This window comes from Lepisosteus oculatus, chromosome 11, assembly GCF_040954835.1.
Source record: "Lepisosteus oculatus isolate fLepOcu1 chromosome 11, fLepOcu1.hap2, whole genome shotgun sequence".
Lineage (NCBI taxonomy): Eukaryota > Metazoa > Chordata > Actinopteri > Semionotiformes > Lepisosteidae > Lepisosteus > Lepisosteus oculatus.
This window is the reverse complement of record NC_090706.1, coordinates 8,244,594-8,266,350: the sequence shown is the minus strand read 5'-3', so window position 1 is coordinate 8,266,350 and position 21,757 is coordinate 8,244,594. Positions and strand designations below refer to the sequence as shown.

The window sequence follows — 21,757 nt, the reverse complement described above, 5'->3', positions numbered from 1 at the left end:
ATTATCTTGGAGTCCAAAACCAAGTATGGTCTTAAAGGTGTGCATATTAATGCAAGCAACAGCTTCAATTTTTTCTTTGCCGTTTTTGCTGATCATAAAAGTGTTCATTTGGAACATTCAAATTGTGATTAAAAACATGTCTTAAGAAGTGCAGGACAAAATGATTTAAAAAGTGCATGCATTTTAACTTCAACCAAAAAACGGGACTTTATTTAAAGAAGGTTTAATCTTTTGCAAGGAACTGTATATCGCACAATAAAACAAAAGTAAGCTCACTCCCACATACACACACTCCTTTATCCCCCAGGTGTGCATGTAACTACAGACCCTGCTGCATTCATGTACATATCATTAAATAAAATATGCACTTATTGCAGGCAGCCTGAATGCATCAATTGTCTCCCCTTCTGCAAAAGAAATATGTTGTCAACTTCACTGCCTATAAAGCTGCATAAATGTATTATAAATGAAGCATTTAGTGGGGACAGCCTGAAAGTGTGGATGACGTACTTTCACAGGGGAGTTCATGTTCACACCGTCGATGACAGCATTGATTGTAGTAGAACAAATGTATAATAGTGGAATGTTTGCAAACCATTTAGAATTCAGTTATGATGTCTGTGGAAAGGGCTGCTTCTGCTGCCAGACTGCATATTGTGAAACAAATGCAATTTTCTCATACAAAATGTTCTCCCTTGGTGGCCTGGATACAGTCTCATTAAGCATCTGTCAATTTTTGGTTATTGTTTAAAACAGAAAATTTCCTCCAGCATATCGACTTACTAAAACGAATCCAGCTAATGCTCAGAACTTTGCCCATTTAAAATGAAGTTTTTAGCCCTTCCTGTGCCAAATGTGACACCCCCGTAACGGTAAAATGTTCACAGTGTAGAAGAATCTCAAACTATTCGCAGAGTACAGAATGAAATTCTATTCGGGGTTTGCAATAGAGAAGGAAAACAAAACTGAAAACCTTCTCCCATTGTTCTTTTGATGCAAAAACAAAATGACAAGGTGAGAGACAAGTGTGCTCACAGGAAACACCTGATCTTTCAGAAGGCCGTTTCCATCGATCACTCAACTCTCTTCTTGCGAGGTACTTTCATTTCCCATTTCTATTTTAATTCCTCCCCACACTGCACAACTGCTGGGTTGATCTAGCCTTGTTGTCCTCCTAAACAGCAGGGTTAGTGTGGTCTAAATCTCCTTTTCAAAGAAGTGGCAAGTTACAACATCATTTTTGAACAGTTCTTAAAGTGGCAGGCCGAAACGGACTTTTAGGCCTTTGCACATTCAGTACAATAAAAGATGAAGACAAAACAAAATAGATATTGAAATATTCAGTATAGTTATATGGCCGTGACTTCAGTCTATCAGTACTAAGTCTAACCTATTCTTGTAGTTCATTCCACTGGTAAACTGCTTATACATGTTTGAAACTTTCCACACTAGTTTAAAAAAATAAAACTCATTTAGGAACCCAAGTCAACTGTTTAGGAAAAATGATTTGCCTGACACACTGATGGTCATTAACATAAGGTGCAACTTCACAGCACTATCATTTTAAATACTTGCAGGTTTTTTTTTTCTTAAAGCACCCAACAGTAAAATGCAAAATGCTGAAATAGCAATTCTAAAAAAAAAAAACACTGAGGAATAATTTGTATGAGGAAACATCCATTAAACCCAGAGATTATGCCCAGCACACATTCCTTGCTGCTCGCCAATCGACTGGTAGAAAGCTCCAAGTTGCAGATGAAAATAAACCAGATTTACCCTCTTGCTCCCAAGTGCACAGGCTCTTTCACTTCATATAGCAGCTTTGCTGCTCTCCTGTTGTGAACCTTCACTGAAGACACAGAAAATCACTCAGGGAAGATCCTTAAAAGTAATCATAGGCAGAATATTTGCTAGTGCTTTTTCTCTGAATCAAGATACATCTAGATATATTAAACATGCTGCCAAAACTTTCAGTTTTTCTAAACTCTTTCACTTTCAACATGCTGCAGAGTGTCATAGTTTGGGTTTTAGTGCAGTATGGTTGACTTTATATATACAGTATATACACTGTATATTCCAACATCTATTAAAGACAAAGCAAGGAATCACAGCATTAGGAAATCAGACTGCATAAAATTACATTTAGTTTGGACAGTTGATTTGCTGATGTGTATGAATTGGATCCACCACATTCATAAATACCCCCCAAAGAAGATTTGAATCCACTAAGTGTTTCCTTTAATGCAGCGATAACTTGGATATCTCTTAACAACTCTTAGAGAGTATTTATTCAAATTTGATGAGAATATTCAGATAAAGGATTTGAATTGGTTTGATTTTCAGAAGTATTTTCAAGTTATGATCACAGAATGTTCTGCACATTTTTTCATTTGAACCAAATGTAATAACAGAAATGGATTTCCGTCTCAAAGCAATACACAAAAATGTGCAAATCTAAAGAACGCTAATGCACATTTATTATCTCCAATCTCTTCTCCAAACTTCATAGAGAAGGGAATTCTGGGAAATATTGTACAATCAAGACTGAAGACAAAGACATGCTCCGACAGGTCATTACCAATTATGAAATTTAATGTCAAAGTGCTTGAAGGGCCAGTAATGACAGACAAGAATGTTGGTGCCGTCACGATATATAAAATGGATTTCAAAGCAAAATGGGCTTTTGACTTCAGCTGCCACTGACAATATGCAATGCTCTCCTTTCCCTTCTTTTTGAAAGAGTGAAATACTTTTGATCCATTTCGCCCAACACCAGCACATGCTGATTTTGTCAAGGCCCTGCGTGCCGGGTTTAAAGTTCCCTGGGAATATCTTGTGATAAGATCAGGGAGGAAGGTAATTCAGTCCAAGTTGCTGCGCAGTGCTCCTAAGTGAGAAAGGCACAGACGCTTCACTGCCTGTACAAACATGCATGACGAAGGTTTGTCAGACACGCAGTTGCCCGACACTGCTGTGGTTTCGGCACGTCTCTCAGCACAGTCCCAATAATTCACCTTGGCCTGCTGGAATTTCTGCGGCCAACAGAGGATGCTGAGTCATCGAAGAAGGAATGCAGCACTCCAAAAGAGAAACCGGGACAGGCAGAGCCCACGTTCTCAACAAGCGTCTGGTGGAACAGAAAACAGATGCCGTTATCTGGCCCGAGTAAGATGAAGGTCGGGAGCAGCACAGAATAAAAAAAAAAAGAATTTCTTGTGTTTTCTACATAGGGGTTAAAATGACACCAACACCGGAGATTCAACACCTAAAGCTAAAAACAGCTACAAGAACCCATATCAGCAAATTAGCACTTCGTGGAAAGAACTGAAAACGGATTACCTTGTGCAGAGAAGAAGGTTTTCACACAGATTCTTTGTTCTCCAGCATTATCTGATGTGCCCAAATTAAACAGATACTTAGCTGCATAGTTTCATGTTTTAAAGGTAACAGAAATGGGCCAACAAAATAAAGAAACGTCAGGTTTATGTTTGAGAGAAGCTTAACCAAGTTACTGACTAAAGAATCTCAACAAAACATTCTGCAGGATACAAGACTCATCTACCATAACATAACATGAACCCCCATTTCCCACATGTCTATCAAAAATAAGAAAATCATTAAGGGAGGTATTTGAGTAATTAACTGAACTAATAATGAGCTAACAATGATTAGAATCACAACAAGCTCGTTTCCCAAAAGTCTAGAAACAGAACAAATACAAAGGTATGTTTTATTTACTTCAATTACACATTTATTAAACATAAATGTATGCGAACAGAAATAAATATTGTGGCCACTTAAACCACTCTTTTTGGCACAAGAAAGGGTTCAATAACTACAAAATTTCAAACGTTTTAACTGTTCTATAGAGGTGTTATATTGCAGTTTTGGGCATATTTAAGCAATTATTCATCCTGTTTTCACTGTGCTCATGAACCATAACTAGATCCAATGTCAAGGTACAAGGTGCAAAAATGAAGCAGGCTTGCTACCAAGATTACTCTTGTTTTTTTTTTCCAAGGGCATGTTTCATTTATGAGACTGATCCATTTTCCCCTCTCAATTTCAACCTGCTCTAGTAACTCATTCCTGCAGAGGTGAAAGGTCAAAGGTTAAAGGGAGAAGAGTGCAACTGCTGCTATAAAGCACAAAGACAGCTATTTTGTTTTTGGAATGTCATTCTCGACATTACAGAACTCGTAAAACTTTACTAACTTGCGACCAGAGCTCTTACAAGTACAATGATTTCTCCTGTGTGCTGTATTGGCACCTGTAGATTCTTCTACCAGAAAACGATCAACACAAACACAAGCTGGTTCATACGTCTTGAGCTATATTTTCAAGAGGATGGAAAGGGAATCACCAGGTATGGGTTTTTATAACTTATTGATAATCTCTAAGAGATTAACTCCTTTTCCACCCCAAGTCATTTTATTGCTCTCCACTTACAAGATAAATCAGTTTCTTTAGTATTAAGTGCTTGGGAAGTGTACAATTCTACTCTTGCTTGGATTCTCCTTCAGGTAGGAGTTCATAGCCTTAACCACTAATTCACATTGCCTCTTTTTATGCAAACCCTTAATAATTTCAGATATGCAGTACATTACAAACCACATGAATTAAAATAGATGCAAAAGGGGAACATTTACAAGAAGGCTTGTGAAATCCTTGAGATCACAAATGCCAGGAGGAACAAAAAAGTTAAAACAACCCTGGCCAAAGTGATCTGAAATGTCCTGAGACAGACAGAAATGGAGACAGATGTGAAGTATAACTTACAATAAATGAAACCAGCTGTTTAAAATTCTCTTGAAGTCAAAGGCACACCAGTCATTTTTATTTAGAAAATAATATAGAAGCAGCCCCCCCCAAAAAAATGGTCTTCAACTGCTACTTCAGCAGGGAATTTCACAGCACTTAAGAGTTCTTCAAATAAATATAGTGCTAATTGAGACTGTAGGAGCTCATTTCAATTTTTGTCACATTGTGACTCAGTGGACAGAGCAGTAAGCACTTCCTCTCATGTTAGAAGAAGACTTGTCCTGCTGCCTTAGAAAAACAGAGGTCCGAGCACCTCTGTCTCTTTTTAAGAGTCTTCTGATGCAGTAGGTTCTTGCTGTAGGTCTGGGAGTTTTCAGTGCTAGTGTTGAGAGAAACATCTAAAGAGCATTCCCCATTGTTTCTTTAATTACATCAATGATAAAAAAACTGCACAATGAAGAGCAACCTTTTTTTTAGGCATCTGCTATAATCATTCAACGTCTTTAGTAATTAATCACATAGTTACTCCTTTTTGTCACACTAGGGGTAGTCACTCTACAAGCACCAACAAATTCAAAGCATATTCACATGCTGGAAGTACACAAGAACTACCTTGGGCTCAACAAACTCTGAAACCTTATGTAACTCAAAAGGAACAAAAGCAACTACATTTGAATCCGAGTTACTCTATATGTCACTGTGATTAAATTGTGTTTTCTGCAGTTACTGAGAATTTTTTTTTTTTATTCCCGGTCAATTAAGACAAAAAACAAAGAAACCAACTCTGGGTAATTTAACAGAAGATACATAAAAAATACCATAATGCATTTCAAACTTTAAGAATTAGAAAAAAAAATCCTAGCCTGCAATCAGAGATTATGCAAAGATAAGAACTGGGGGAAAAAGGGTACTGTAAATAAAGATCCTGTCCAGGTCTACACAAAGGAAACACTTGTGATTCTGTTTGTTCTCTCTGCAAAGTGCATTTGCTCAAACAGACTGAAAAAGGCATGTCAGACAATGACATTATAATTACCAGTATGCACCACACAAATTATGGAGTACATTCTGTATGGCTTTGTTTACTCAGACAGACATTGGATTATTTGTGATACTTGGAAAGGATTTCTCAATCTCTGATCAGCACTCTGTAAAAAAAATAAAATAAAGATCATATGTATTGCAGTTAAGCTTTGTTTTTTTGTTTTTCTTAAATCACAACTGATCATAAACTAAAGAAATGCGATTCCCCATCTCCACCCTCAGCTACACTGCTCATGAGAAGAAAGAGCCAGCAGCTCTGAATTGGGACATGCTGTAGTGAAGACAGCTGGAGTGATAAAGAGGGTGTTTTAAAACAGTCTGTTGACTCATACTGTCGGTGTACAACGTGGGCTGTTTTCTGCACCCAGAGCTGAGAAATGGAGATGACAAGCTGAATCTTGTACAAAGCACGTTGAACAGAAAGGATAATCAGAAGCCACCCCACTTCATGAACTTCCCTCCCTACCGCTATGAAGCAATTGCCCAAGCAGAAGAAATATCACTTATTTTAATTAAACTGTAAATATGTCCACCAGATATAGAACACATTGGAAAAGGAACTGAAAATTTCCAGTTGTACACATTTATCTTTAATTCCGAATAAATCCTGTGTACTATTTAATACAGCAAACTCCCTTTTAGTATCTACTCCTCTCCTTCTTGCCCAATTGCAAAGCTAGGAAAACCAAGAAAAAACACAAAGTTCTTTACAGGCTGTGCTGTACAAAAAAAACATAAAGGCTGACGAGCTTTGCAGTCTTATTATTACGATAACAACTGATAGGTCTGAACAGCTTGTTTATTTGCTTAACCTTTTCTGTGTCCAAGTAGGAGTTCCCATCGGAGTTAATCAGCCGGAGATCTACTCAAGAAGGCAAAATGTGACTCACCTGCATTCAAAACTAAATAATAATGAAATAATGAAGCAACATCATACGCTGTACATTCTGTCTCTCACAAAAGGTGGGCGTTTAAAACCCAGAATCCTTTGCACTGGGAGAGGTCCTGTTTATGGGCCGGGGTGATTGTGGTGTGAATAGGGCACTCTAACCTGCAGGCCTTCAGAAATCCATCTGATAATGCAACGGCTCTAAGACATTGCCGACGAAGCTCCTCAAAGACCTGAGGGCAGAGATGTTCACTACAGGGGAAGGCAAGACCTGGGACGTCTCGTCTGCTGCTCCTGCCTGGCTGTGGCCATTCCCACTGGCAGCCAAGTGTTTACCTTGGCCTGGAACCGACAAACAGTTTACACAGGAAGGGACGTCAGGAGAACAACGTTTCCCTGGTTTGCTTTTCGGCTTCCTCTCAAGCGGGTCTCGCCCAGGCAGGGCTGCGGAGTCTCGCAGTGTTCAGACAGCCACATCCTGCAAGGAATCATCTACTTTGGGGTTTGACAAACCACTTTCAGCTGGAGGAGCCCTTCTGAAGGTATCACCACCATTAAGCCCTCCCCCCAGTTTTAACCCCAAAATCAACAAGAATAACAATATTAGAATTCTAATCGTATAAACATAAGGGCAGAACTGTATGCACTCTGCAAGGTCTGATTTAACGTGATGCAGGACAAGGCTTGAAAGCTAAAGGTTTCCTGTTCGTGGGACTCTGTGATCTGTATCCAACCAGAAACAAGCTACTGCAGTAGCAGGTTTTGTAACACTGGTCCCGAACATTTTATAATTAGTCTGGTCAGTGCAGAGCAATCAGGAAGGCACGTTAATTTGTTATATTGAGACTTGTAAAGACATTCAGAGGTCAGCTGCATTCAACATCCAAAGACACCGTAGCTATCCTGCAGCACGTTGTTAGAGCCCATCAGTAACTGGGCTCCTCATTAATTAATGGATCTGGGATCAAAAGGGAGTATAATCCTACTTGTTATTGCTCTCCTTTCACCCTTTAACTGTAGCATAGCAGTACCACCAAAACAGTTCATCTCTGTTAATGTACAAATGTACAGCTATCGATTCTAAACTTAAGGTGCTCGCTGGTCTCTCCTCTTCAGAAATTACAACACAGATTATCAAAAAGGAACCCCAGTTCAACTCCCTCTGAGCTTGGAGACTGATTTCTTTAAACTGGGGTGATCTGGGGGTATTCGGTGGGAGGAAGAGAACATTTGCTTTACTGCAACTGAAAACAGATGCAGCTGATGAAGTGATAGTAAGTAGTTGAAATGGTCCTCTTACTCTGATCGTGTTCTCACCTTTCTCGCTGCTACAGGTAATACTTCTTCATCTCACTAGCCTGCTTTGGCTACAATTGGCACTTCAAAAAACTGCTATAATAGTTTTAATGCTGTACTAAGTTCAACAGTATAGTGTAATTTTATTAAGTGACTTAAGCCTGTTGTAAACGAAACACTGCTCTCAGTTATATATACACACGACAGGAATATCTACTACAATGCTGTCATAGCCGATGCACTTTCAAAGCTTTTCAGACACAAAGTCCGTTTATTTAAGAGTCTTACAAGAACAGACTCCCAGCCCAGGAAAAAATAAAGAAAGTGGCTCAGCCCAGGCTGGGCTCTATGATCCAGACACCAAGGGCTCAAGCACTTTCCCCACAGGGGTCTCTCTCAAGCTGGGATAGAGCTGAGGGGAGCTCGCTCAGCTCCTGGGAAGAAAGGAGACCCCTGCACCTTCCCAGGCTTCTGCAGGCTTGTGGTGCTCTTCTTCTGGCCTCGGCACAGGACCTAGCCGGGAATTCATAGCCTGCAACTCGTTACAGATAAGGTAGCTGGAGGAGGGCCTCCACACAACTGCCGGTTCTTCCCAGGGTCCCTCGGGATTTGAGAGCCAAGATGTGAGAGCGCACAGCTGGCGATTCCAAATTGGGTGGGTAGATTAAAAAAAAATCACTGGGTCTAAAAAAAGAAAGGGTTCAAAACCAAGCGTATATACTGTAGGCCTTTGCATGACTGCACCGGGCCTGCAACTTGGATTAAACCCCTGGGGAGAGGGGGACCCAAACTGCGGATCCAACCCAAAAAGCGAAAGGAAAACCGCCTTCCAGGTTCAAGGACGAAAAGCAGCCCCTCATTTGAATTCGACCCCAGTCCCGACCCCCTGTGGCGATGAAAGCTAATCACTAAGGCTGCCAGTGATTAATGGGACACATTTACAACCCTGGTCCTTTCAATAGCAAATGGGCAGCTCAGCAGCCCTGGTTACTCCCTGCCTGTCGGGCGCAAAGGGCTCAGTCCTGAATATAAAACCAGGCTTCCGCAAAATGGAGTGAGCGCCCCGTTTTCACATGTGGAGGAACAGGAGAGGGAACCGGGCTTATGGCAGTGACGTCAACAGAGGTGTACATTTCAAAAACTAGGGGAGGAGACGGCGCAAAAAAGAAAGCCCTCAATTCAAACCATGTCTTTCAAGGTTAAATCACATTAAGCAGACAAGAAGGGAAAAAAAAAGGTCCTGCCTATAACAGCCAATAGCAGCTAACCTGAGTCTAATCATGTTAGAGCCTGACTTAAAACCAGAATCAGATTAAGCAAGCATCTGTGAAATGTACTGCAGAAAGATGGAAGTGGGGTAAGTGGGTGGTGTTGGTAATTGAGGGGGTTTTATGATGTCATGTATGAATTCCATCAAGAGCTAGCACCATGGACAGCTGGCACTGAGCCCCTGTTTGTAGGCACCGCCGCCAAGGGCTCCTGGAGCTGGCAGTAGACAGCCACTATAGCAGCACTGCATTGTGGGAGGCGTCGTCCTTTCTGGGCGCTTCAACAGCATCCCCTCAGAATGCTGAGCAGAGCATCACTACAGCACTGCAGCAGAACTGCAGCACTCAAATGCCTGTTATTGGCTGAACACGGAGGGAAGAGTTTTTTTGGGGGAAAAAAAAGGAATCGTCCAGCAGTTACAAAACAGGTTGCTAAGACGTCACTATTGCGCAGCTTTCCAAAAAGAACACGCATTTCAGTTCTTCGTGGGCTGTTGCTAGGCTATTAAAAGCCTCTATAGGAACAGTGCAGGGGAAAAAAGGCACTGGAGGTGGGTGAGATGGCAACGACTGCAGTAACTTTCACACTCAGGCAACGCTGCAAAGAATGGAATATTACAGGAAGTGTGCTGGCTTTGGAGAAAGCACAAAAATAGTGTTCTCTGCCTTCAGCTGCTTTAATCATACTGCATCATTCCTCTGGTTCCAGGACAGTGGATCTCATACTCTCTGCAGCTCAGAGTGCAGAACGCAGAGCAGTTATGGGGGGAAAAACAGTTAAATTAAATTTTGCTGTATCTGCAGGTAGCAGTTAAAGATGCTCTTAACCTGTGCCCTGTACTGTGCATTAACCCATACTGTATGTATAAATTACTACGTTAAAGCTGATTTTAATAGATGAAGACGAACCTTTGACCTACAAAATGAATACATCCACCTCGAAGACAGAAAGAAGACCAATGGATCTCCTGTCACTGCTAAAATTGTTAATCAGTTTGAGACGCATTAAAACACCAGCAACTGTCGAGCTCTTGAAATAATTCTCAAGAAGGTTATCACAGAAAGATGGACATTCAAGTACATTACCTGCTATCCTAAGATGTGCCAGAAAATTCCATGCCTACTTCTAGACTTGATCATTTTTTTAAATTTTCCATGAATGAGGCTAAAAAAACACCATCTTAACTCCTTAAAAACAGTACACAATATAGCATGCATAATAATTTACACCCATCTGTTCAATTGTACAAACAGGCTACTATAGATATTATCTTTCCATATTTATACATTTCTATGTTGCTTTTTTTCTCCCCTGTGTCAATTTACTGAGATTGAAATATACACACTATGTGTATATTTTAATTTACATATAAAACAGGTAAGTGGCAGGTTAAAGAATGGAGTAAAACTACAACAGCACAAAAAAGAAAGACACAGTGATTTCCCTGAATCCCTGCTTGCTTATGCTTCCCAGCATGGGCACTTCAAAGGTTTTCTTTTCTACAAGCACTTCTAAAGTTAAACCCTGGGAGTACTACAGGAGCTATCAGTTTCCACACCCTGTGTTTTTTACCTAATAAAGAAGGAATTAAGGTAGATTACAAGGCAGAATATTGGCTCGAGAAACAGTCCTTAAATATGAAGTATTATGTCATTAATCTCTAACATGCACAAACAAGTTTACTCTTGACTTCACAGGCAGATCACTAGCTCAGAAAAGTAGTAGCTGAAGAAATGTTAGAGCCATATCTGCAATTTTAGACAGAATGGAGGAATCTAAAATGCCATTAAGTTAATGGCTTACAAACAACATATAGTAGATGCAATAGATATGGGTAACAATGGCCATAATGAGGGATAATTCGGAAAATTTTGAAACCTCTGAAAAATAGAGTGAAGAGGAAGGCATCATACTGTATGACCCGTTTCATATTGAGTGGTCGCCTCACATTCTACTAACTAGGGTGAGAGCCTATGGAGTGGCAGGAGAGACGTGTGACAGTTCAGCGCGTCTTGCTTCATGTGTCGTTAGCGATCGTGTGCGCTCGTACTTTTCGTAAGCATTTGTTGTTTAGAATTTATCATGGACCCTAAAGCTGTTAAGAAAATGAAAACTGTAAATGTCTCTAATTACACAAAAAGCAAAAGAAGTGCTTACTGTTTATGTTTATTAATGTCTAACTAGGTAAGCAGTTTTTTTTTTTTACTAAAACCACAAATGACAGTAGGAAAGTTAGTTATTAGTTTCTTTTGTCATTTGTTTGGTGAAAAAAAGTAAAAGTAGTGGTGACACTTTTGGGTTCCGGGACAGATCGTAATTTTCCCCATAAGAAATAAAGGAAATAGGTTTTTCCTTTTACGGAATTTCACTATACGAAAGATTCTGGTAATGAATTGCGTTCAGGTGCGGTTGTACAGGCAAAAAATTACGAGCACTGATAAGTCTGAAAGAGTAGTACTGTTAGCACACAGATAACTTTTTATTAATGAAGTGTGAAAGCCAAAAGATTCTGCTTGTTATTTTAGTGCTTTTTATTTATTTTTTTTAATTGTAAAGACTTTTTTTTGCACGTTGGAGTTGTGCAAGGGAACTTTGGCAAACAAATCATATTTGTTCACGATGAAAATCGTGTTTTTCCCCCCCACTTTACCACAAAGCAGTTGTGAACCCTGTGTAACTAAACAAACAACCTTTTAAAGCTCAGCATTACTCATTTCGGAGGCCTCAAGCAAGACTTCTAAACGTCTGAGAGCAAGCTACACTACAATAAAGGGCTTTGCGGCACACAGATGGAGATAAAGCTGGTATTAACAGTGAAGGGAAAGATAGAAAGGCCAAGAAAATGTAGGGTTATGAACACGAGGTGATGTATTAAAGTTGTGTCAAAGTGGTGGTTAGACAATGCCTCAGCCTCTGTTCTCTGACATACCTATATTCACTTCAGGTCAGCTGCAAAATTGGTGATGTAGTTATACTTCACCGTGTACAAAAGTCACAAGTCATTAAGAGACTTTTTAGAACTTTTATGCTACAACTTAAGGTTATGTCCATGTTTTATAACTTAACAAGGAAATCTTAAAACCATCGGTCAAATCGGTGGCCAGCTCCTGACAGGTGAGTCGGCACCAATTGGATGAGCAGCATCTCATTCGCTGACATTACATAGGCTCCTGCAGAGTCACAAGAGTTGCTGTTTGCCAGCGTTTTGAGTTTATCTGCATCCTACATGACTCGAACACTGTCTTAACTAGGAAAGCCACTCAGCCTGGGCTCAAGAGAGTCGCAGGTCTGAGTCGGTGTCATGTCACGAGCTGACTGTGATCAAGCCAACAAGTGACTGAGCATTCGAGATGGATCATTTGAGATGGGAACAAGGGAACATTTGAGATGAGCCAGCCATGCCTTCATGGTTTCCAGTTTGCAGAATAGTGGCACATTCAGAGCTTAACCTCACATACATAGCTTGCCATGTGCTAAGATGAATGACTCAAACATTAAATTCTTCCCATTTTTGGGTCCAGGCTCCAGATTTACAAGCCAAAAGGTGAAAACGCACAACTGCCAAATTGGATGGAAATATAGGAACATTAATTAGAGAACAACATGAAAAGTTTGGATCTCTCTGCACTCCAGAGTTTATCTCTGCCTTATTTTCACCCACGGTCACATAGCAGAGCTATGGCATCACGTAGAGTCTTTGCGCTCCAGAAATCCTACCAAACGTTGAAATCTAGGAATCCTGATCACCCACAGTTTCAGAGTAGGGCCCTAGGGGCTCAGTAAATGGCGCAAATTCCCTGAAACGTTCCCTGCTCTTATTAGCTCTAAAATACAGTTATGAAAGTGGTGCTGTAATATGGCACTGCTGTGCCTGTGCATAGGAAAAAAGGAAAAGAGACACTCAGGTGAGCAATCTCAACTCCACACCCTAATTACGTGACACCTGGAGAGAGACAAAGGCATCATACACAGGGTTGTGAGTTAAAATCCTGGGTCTTAACAGAGTTCAGAGCCCTACCCACTACCCCACGCTGCTTTGGATGAAAGACAAACAAAATTTGCTTTCACGTGATGCCAGCAGAGTAGAACAGAGGTGAATCCAGGTCACCCCAGGTGACCAATTCCAATGCAACCCCCTGGCAATCTTCAGCCGATTGAGGAATTCCAGTTACACTTGGTTACAAGTTAAAGAACTTTGCTTTATTATGCTTTTATTGCACCTGGTATGGAGAATGAGAACAGGTTCTTATTTACAGAGCTGACCTGGAGACAAAGTTACACAACAAGGAATTTACTGGAGCAATCTGAGCAAAGGCGAATGCTTAGGAATACACAAACATTCATCCTGAACCCTAACCACAACACAGTGCTTTGAATGAACGACAAGATCTGCATCTGCAGTGGCGTGAATCCAAGTACCAAGAGAAGTGTAGAAGTCCTGTAGTTCATGTATCGGACCCTCTCATAATTATATGATAACCTGTGATGTCCCTTTCTTGTGCGCCTGTTAACTAATAAATGCGGGGTGTCAGTAAAACGCATGGCAGACAGCCTTATGCATATCTTGGCTCTTATGTGTCTTGTTTGATTGTATCTTGCAGAAGGAAGTCAAATGAATATAAACCTATCACACCCAAAATGCAATGCAAACCTTGCACTGGAGACGGGACAAGGCAATGTGAAGGAAACAAAATGGATTTTACACCTTAATTTGTAATTTGCCACATACTTAGGAAATGAGTCAGTCTTTAATATACATCCTCAATTGTGATAATAATAATTTATTATGAATAAGAGCACTATGGGCCATGAGTAAGCAATTCGATAGAAATTCATGTGGCATTCCAAGTACTGTTAAACTGAAACTGGGGAAGAGAACACAAAACATTTTTCCAGAACTATGAAACTGGAAAAATAACTATAAATTTGGTATTTTTAAGTTTATCAATTAGCAAATACTTACTTCCCAGTGTTACATTCTCACTCGTGCAGATCAACTTTAATGTTCAAGATGCACAACAATCTGTCAAAGCCCACAGAAGATCTTCAGCTGGGTCCTAATAATTTCTTTCCAAGCAAACTAATCTGAAAAAAAATAAAAAAATAAAAAATGAATTCACTTGAGGTCCAAACAATTTCTGAACACTGAAGGGAATTAGACCACCAGAGGATAGATTAAACCAGATAAAGGATATACAATAAGAGAATTACAGCATGACTCAGATTATTACAGAGGTTAAACATGACTAATATGGCTTTTTACACAACAGGACATTTCCAAATTTAGCAACAAATGAACCACGATTAGTACACCTACACAGCAGTATTACACAGTCACACAACTATCCACTATTAATGTGGGCATTTATACTACAACAATACCAATTTTATCACAAATTTGGTTGACTTTAATGGTTGTTTCCAACATGGTGCTCCTATCTCCCGTGTGACATGGCACCCCTTTAGAAAATGCTGCTGTTAACAAAATTCATTTTTTCACTTTTATACATCTTTATCGTGTGTACATTGTACATACAAGGCCCTTTGACTGGAGAGTTCTGCTAGAAGACAGTGTCTGAGACAAGACCCCGAGGCTGTCTGCTCTTGGCTGAGTCATACTTATTGAGTTTTGATACTAGACTATAAGGCTGCAGTCTTAAAGGTCAAATGGCTTACAGAGCAAACCTGATGTCTTTAATGTGATATGGGACAACACTGCAGCAGGGGAAGAGGAAGGGGATTGAAGATGGCAGTAATATGCTATTTCTCTTGTTTAATGTTAAATCAATTTTACAGTCTAACCAACTTATTAGATACTGCACAAATCAGAACTTTTCCTTATTTTCTCACTTTGGGCCACAGACCAATCAAAAGGTGGAAATAAGACTAACAAAACTTCTCAAAATTACACTAAATAGCTTTACTGGACTCTGAAATAACAGACTAAAAATATCTGTGTTGGGAGGTAAGATCACCAAGGAGATGTGAAGCTCTCAGATCAGTCTAGCCCTTAAACACTGCAGAACAACTTGTTTTCCAGTGGAGCTCCTGAATGCATTGTTCTCTGAGGATTTCAGTAAACATGAAGAAGTTTTTCTTTATCTGTCAGCTTGAATGACCCTGTCTGACCTGTTTGGCGCATAACTTCTGTGAATAAGCTTTTAGCCAAACAGCATCACACCTACAGCAATGCACGCAACCTACTGTATTTAAGCATGTAGTGCCTCCTATTAAAAGTACAGAAATTCTCTCTGTATTCTGCATACTTAGCAATGTGCTACATAAAACAAAAAGGCATTTTTTTAGAGGGAGGCACAAGGGAGTAATTTAGCATTCTAAATGAGTCATTTACTCACTCAGAATGAATATCCAAAAATGATTAAATGTCAAAACATATCTCCATAATAGTCAACAGAATGCTTAACAGATAATTCCTGCTGTACCATGCCGATCACACACTTTCAGACTTTAAATATCAGAACAATATAATGATCAACCAAAAGCACAAGTTTGTGAGTAGAGGCTGAACATTAACCCTGTTCATTTACATTTCCTCATTAACCAATGCACCTCTGAGCTAAAGGCTTTATCTCGTTTCAGACAAGTCAAGTCATGCCAATGATATAGTCTCTGACTTTTAGTGTGAGATTTTCTTCCTGATACAACTGAGAGCACTTCAGAAAAACTCTCCAGACTAAGCAACAGAGTAACAGATCAGTTGGGAATGGTCTCTGTTTAATTTAGCTTCCAACGTCAATCACAAAAAAGAACTGCGAGAGCTAACCCCGAACAGGAGGGGACTCCTGTCGTCAATGCTCCTCCTGTTCCTTGACAGTAATTAATTCCAGAACTACTTTACTGATTTTTCAGGATTCCAGGAGAACCGACAGCTGTAACACAATATCTTATACACGAAGAAGTGGATGTAAGAACTGGCGCTTTTCATTTTGTTGCTAAATAGGCCTTCTGATCCTGGTCTGTTGGTGAAATTCAAAATAGTAACACTACGGGTTACGTTTCTGATCCTTTAGGCGCCACCACCACCATATTTGTGCACGAAACTCTTAATGAACCACTTTCAGGGCACAGCATTTATCTCCAGGGTAAAATTCCTTTTTAAAAAGTCATTTTAAAACCCCAAATCAATTAGTAGGGGGGAAAAAATCAATTTAAGTTACTTTCAGCAAATCAAGATCTTTGAAAATGCCCAGTTATTTTTTTCCAGGCGGCAAAGTGTCTTATCCGTCCTACTCTCAACATTTTATCAGAGGTTGCTCCGAAATGTTTTATACTAGAACTATTTCCTGTACATGATTACCATTACACGGTTCGACAATTTTTGCTTTGTCTGTGTTTTGAGGAAAGGAATGCCCAAATAAAACGCACAGAACAGGAAGCCAAGCGGTAGAAGAACCTTGACATCAAAGCACAGCAATAAGAATACAACAAAGAATTAGAAATTTAAGGCATGAAGCTCATGAAATTAATTCTCAGAACTATGTCAAACCACAACTGTGTGGTACATGCCTAAACTCAAATTCCACTAAGGAGGAAAGCAGGAATGCACTGACAGCCAGGATTGTCGCCAAACCCTAAATACTGTCACAAAACAACGATGAATTACTTATTAAATTTCCTTGTTCACGCCTTTGTTTTTTCAAGGACCACAGGACAGGTTGTTACACTACTAGCAATAGCAGACTTGTTCATGAATGTTTTATATCACTTTTTTCCCCGATAACAAAACATTTTTCTTCACTTCCCGTACTAGTAATAAACTTTTAAAGGAAAATGGCCCAGATTCCACTTTTGAATGCAGATGAAATTAACATCTGAAGTCACAACTCGAAAGGATTACCGAAACAACAAATGAAATACATCCTGTAACTGTGGGTTAATGTGTGCTAATGTGGTAAGTTGACAGGCAACACAATCCGTGAAACCAAGTCATTAGGAGTGCAAAAGTTATTTTGTGCTCTACAGACAAAAGCGTCTTGCAGGTTTTAAATTGCCTTGCAGGTTTTGGGTCCTATAATTGACTACACTGGAACACATTCTCTGTGGAGTGTGTATGTTGTTACCAAGTATGCATGGGTTTTTGCTAGACGCAGAGTTTCTTCTCGCGTCTAAAGACATGCTGGCTAGGTTACTCTGTGTCTCTATATTGTCCCCGTGTTCGTGTGCCCTGTGAAGGACTAGTGTCCCATCTAGGATTTGTATCGGCCTTAGTCCCTATAATTCCAGGATAACCTGCTTTTGTTCCTCATCCACCAATTATTGTAGCAAAGGTTGTGGCAGAATTAACTGCAAGCAAACAGACATGGTCAATTCCGCTATCCTAACACCCACAGTCATTTACTAAAACATCTCTTTCATTTGGGGGATTTAAATCCAGATTGATGCATTTCTCTTCACTGAACTCTCACATGCTCAAACTCAACCTTTCTGGCTTTTCAGTAAATGCAGGTGCAGGGACTTGACAGAGGAATTCGGATGGAAAGCAGAGGGTTTTTGGCCACTGATTAATTGAGCTATAAACAAAATGGAATGCAACAGGGAATTACACTATTATAATCAAGCTTTTTTGCAATGAATTTAAGAGTACTGCCTGGCTTTTCATTAGGGAAAAAAATAACAGTATTGCTTTTGTTTAAAACATGCTGAAATAAGCCACTGCATGCGGTGTACTTTTGGTGTTCTACTGTATGAAGTGTACGTATATGCTATTAATTGCCTAACCATTTTGTACTCTGCATATCACGATTCCAGCTTGGGCATGCATGCATTTGATGCAGGCTGATCCAAAATAAATGTGACATTTGATCTCTAGATCTAAGTCATAAATCATAGATCCGAATTCAAAACAAAAATGCATTCAGAGGGAATACCTCTAAAATGGGAATAAAAATGAGCAGATGTTTTCAGCACTTAACCCATTGCAATTGCTACACATCATGTTTTCGGTCTGACAACTGGAATTGCTACTGTACACGCTGCAAGAATATACAGGAATAAACAGAAGAGTTTCCTTTTATAGAATGTGCTCAGTTCTTCCTTTGGGAATCCAACCTGGATCCTCAAGAGTGCTTTATTTCGGAGAATCACGAAAGTTGCACCAAAGTCAAACCGCTGCTTGTGTGTGGGGGTCTTTGCTGGGTTTGTCTTTTCAGTCCCGCTTAATGAGTCACTTCCATGACACTTGTGATTAACATCCTGTCTAAATCTCCACCCCAACAATAGAATTTGAACTCTTGATTTCTCTCAGGCAGGGAACAATTGCAGTAGTTCCCAGCAAACATGGTCAGTAACAACAGTCATGACTCCAAGGTGTTCAATTTGAAATGCGGGGGGGGGGGGGGGCTGTTGGACTATTGTCTGAATCGATAGCAAGAACCAGACAGGATTCTTGGAAACTTGGTGGAAACGGACTTAGAAGTGAAAATCTGAGGTCCGTACTGAGATTGTTGAAAACAACCCAACAATCTCCAACTCACTTTGCAAGAACTGGAACACTAAAGTCTTCAAGTACACTGCATGAAGATCTTAATGAGCAATGAGTGATGGAAAGTCAGGTAGTTTGTACAAACCCATAGCTGAAATCTTTACCAATGGTAAATATTTAGAAGTTGTTACTGGATTTGATTATCATAGTACTTCAGGAAACAGAAACGTATCACTCTGGTTACCTACAGCCACTACCTACAGGCAAATTAGCGGGCATTCCAAGGGAAGATCTTCATATATGCCTTTTGGGGGCTATACTGGCTTTTTGAAGCCAAAAGAAAACGTACAGCAGACAAGATCTGGACCAAACCACAAAGGTCAAGTCTTAAAATAAGCCGAGGCGGGCCTGCTGAGTTGTGAAAGAATGGCAAGGCGTCCATCCCTTCCATACATACTGCAGATCAAGGGGGAGAGAAGCCCAATCTGGAAGATAAAGTCATTGGAGGGGAAAAAAACAAACATCTGCTACAGATGTTTTTAGGAACTTTACATTAGACGCTGGGGGACCGAGCTTTTTCAATGGCAGCCTTGCGCCTTTGGAATGCCATTCGAATACCTATGATATTAAAAATGCAGCCTCTGTTGGTGTTTTTAAATCTTGATTTTAAAACTTATGATTTCATAATCGGTTTCTTTTAATTCCTCAGTAATACATGTTTTTTTTGTATTTGATATTTACTGCACCTTTTTAGTTGTATAATATATTGTTGTACAAGAAGAATATTGCTTGACTGAAGACTGAATCCGAAGCATAATGTTACCTGCTCTACTTTCTCCCATTGTTCTGCGAAACGAGGCGACGTGCCACCCATTGAATCCTGTTAAACAAATTGGATCCGTAATAGAGTAGAGGAAGGGAGCTTTAAGAGCTACCAGCAGTCATAAAAAGCACAAATAAACCAGCAGCTTCCAGATGGCGAGACGAGGAGGAGTTACATATGGGCTGTGTGACTTCAGACATCTCGGCTTCAAAACCGACAACACCTGGCCAATATCAACAACCCCCAACCTCAAGAAGGTGAATTAGATCGCATGCCTCTAACTGGCTTCAAAAACTATTTTAAAACGGTCTAAACAATTGCAGCATGTTAAAATTGCACATGAACACTGCTTTGCAAAGCTTTATTTTTAGCATCATTTAAAAGGCATCCAGCCCGAGAACACCAAACGTATGCTAAAACTATCTTGCTATACTGTAAATGAATTTAAATCTGCCACATAGTTCTGCATACTTCCTTTTAGGCTGACTTTGAAATGTGTTTTGCAAACCCTGATTAACAGACATATTTGGTTCTGAATATCCATCCATTTTCAATAACCTCTTTGTCCACTACATGGTCGGAGTCTATGTGACACACTGGAGACCATTTGGAAATGAAAGATAAACTAGACAGTACCTCTTTGAATTTTCTCCCTGTACCCTTGTTTTCATCAGGATCACCAGTTTTCCTCCCAGAGTCCAAACTCAACATGAAATAGAACCCAGGACCCGAGATTGGTGAAAACCAGCATGGCTGCCTTTAACATTATTGAGTGTTTTGGGCTCAACCACTGTAGGTGCTCGTCCCAGTTCAGGCTGAGCTCCATGACCAAGTCATTGCGGGTTCAAGCCCGGCTACGATCACGATTGCCCAAGCAGTGGCACACAGCAGAGTCTGCAGTGGGTAGGGGGGTATGGGTTAGTCAGGTCTTGCCTTTGTCTGAGACAAAACACGGTAACCGCAGGGCCTGTCAGTGAGGGGGTACTTTTTAAAGAGGCACGGAAATCTCAGAGGTACCTAAAACCTCAGTCACAATTGCTAGACGTCGTGAGTTGGTGTCGGTTAGAAAATATTCTGGAAATCTGCTTTACTCCTGCATAAATCTACCTTGTAAGTGGACTATCTCGTTAATGGTATCAACTCTAAGTGGCTCTTTGATAGCCGACTCTCTATTCCCAAAACAACTTGGTAGTGGGCACCATGTAGCACAGGACACCATAACAACCAGCAAAAGCCAGGCCCTTTATTTTTCTGGCACAGCTTCCAAGCCAACATTAATATTTGGAATGGAGAAAATTACGTGCGATCCATTTTCGGACAACTTCTGAACGAACGCTTGAAAACGTGTGCGTGCTGCTCAAACGGTCCCCCTTCAGAAAAGTTTTCATGTTTTTCTTTCAACTGAAACGCAAGTTTTTTTTTTTTTTTTTTAACTTGTGCGCCTTTGTGGCGGTGGTGCCCCATTCTTCTTTGAGCTGCGCTCAGTCAACAGTATTTCAAGCCAAGGAAGTGGAGTTTTGAAAAAGAGAGCCTGTATGTTGATACAGGTGTCCAGGCCACCCATTTCCTCTCGATAGAGGCCCGACGATCTACCCACAACCAGCAGCGTGGAAGTTGAGTCAGTCAAAGAATACAGCTTTTAACACGCATGCAAAACTGTGTACAGTTTTTCTAATGCATTGTGTAAAACCAAGCAAATATGTACAGGGCATTAAGAGCCAGTTTACTATGAGAACACACATGATTATGCCATTAGCTCTTTAAACATTGTAATTTTCATTGGCTCGACAACGTGGTGTCACAGATGTTTAACTTTAGGATATAGGATATACGCTTAAATGCACGTCAGCTCAGCATTCACGTAATACATTTTAGAAGCATTCAATTTTATTGTGAAATGGGAAGGGTTTCAGAAACCTATTTTCATGCCCATAATGAAATGTTCAAGATCTTTCTTTCCAACATGGGAGAAAGTAGTCTTGAGAAAGAACTTGAAATTGAACGCTGCCCACACCCTGTGATTTTAAGTGAAGCAACAGAGCTGTAATAGAGCTGAGCTTTCTCCTACAAGTAGGAAGCATGTTAAATGGAGTCTCTTCGGAAGCCTTCTCACCTGTAGTTGCCAGGGAGTTTCCAAATGCTCACCACATTAAGAAAAACACTAAGTTATAACCTAGTTTGGACAGCGAATTAATTACATATTTAAATGGCATCTACCTCATCAGTAATAAAG

The 21,757-nt window shown here is 40.1% G+C and overlaps 1 protein-coding gene across 5 annotated transcripts in view; it reads right to left on the bottom strand.

Annotated features, from left to right (window-relative positions):
• luzp1 (leucine zipper protein 1) overlaps nucleotides 1-21,757 on the bottom strand; it is a 69,806-nt gene that overhangs the window by 34,505 nt on the left and 13,544 nt on the right. For 3 of the 5 annotated variants that reach the window (XM_015348650.2, XM_015348651.2, XM_069195524.1), the window contains one exon: nucleotides 14,223-14,344. The exons of the other annotated variants lie outside the window; for them this stretch is intronic. The gene's annotated coding sequence lies outside the window, so the exon portion shown is untranslated. The remainder of the gene's footprint in view (nucleotides 1-14,222; nucleotides 14,345-21,757) is intronic. 5 annotated transcript variants of the gene reach the window in all.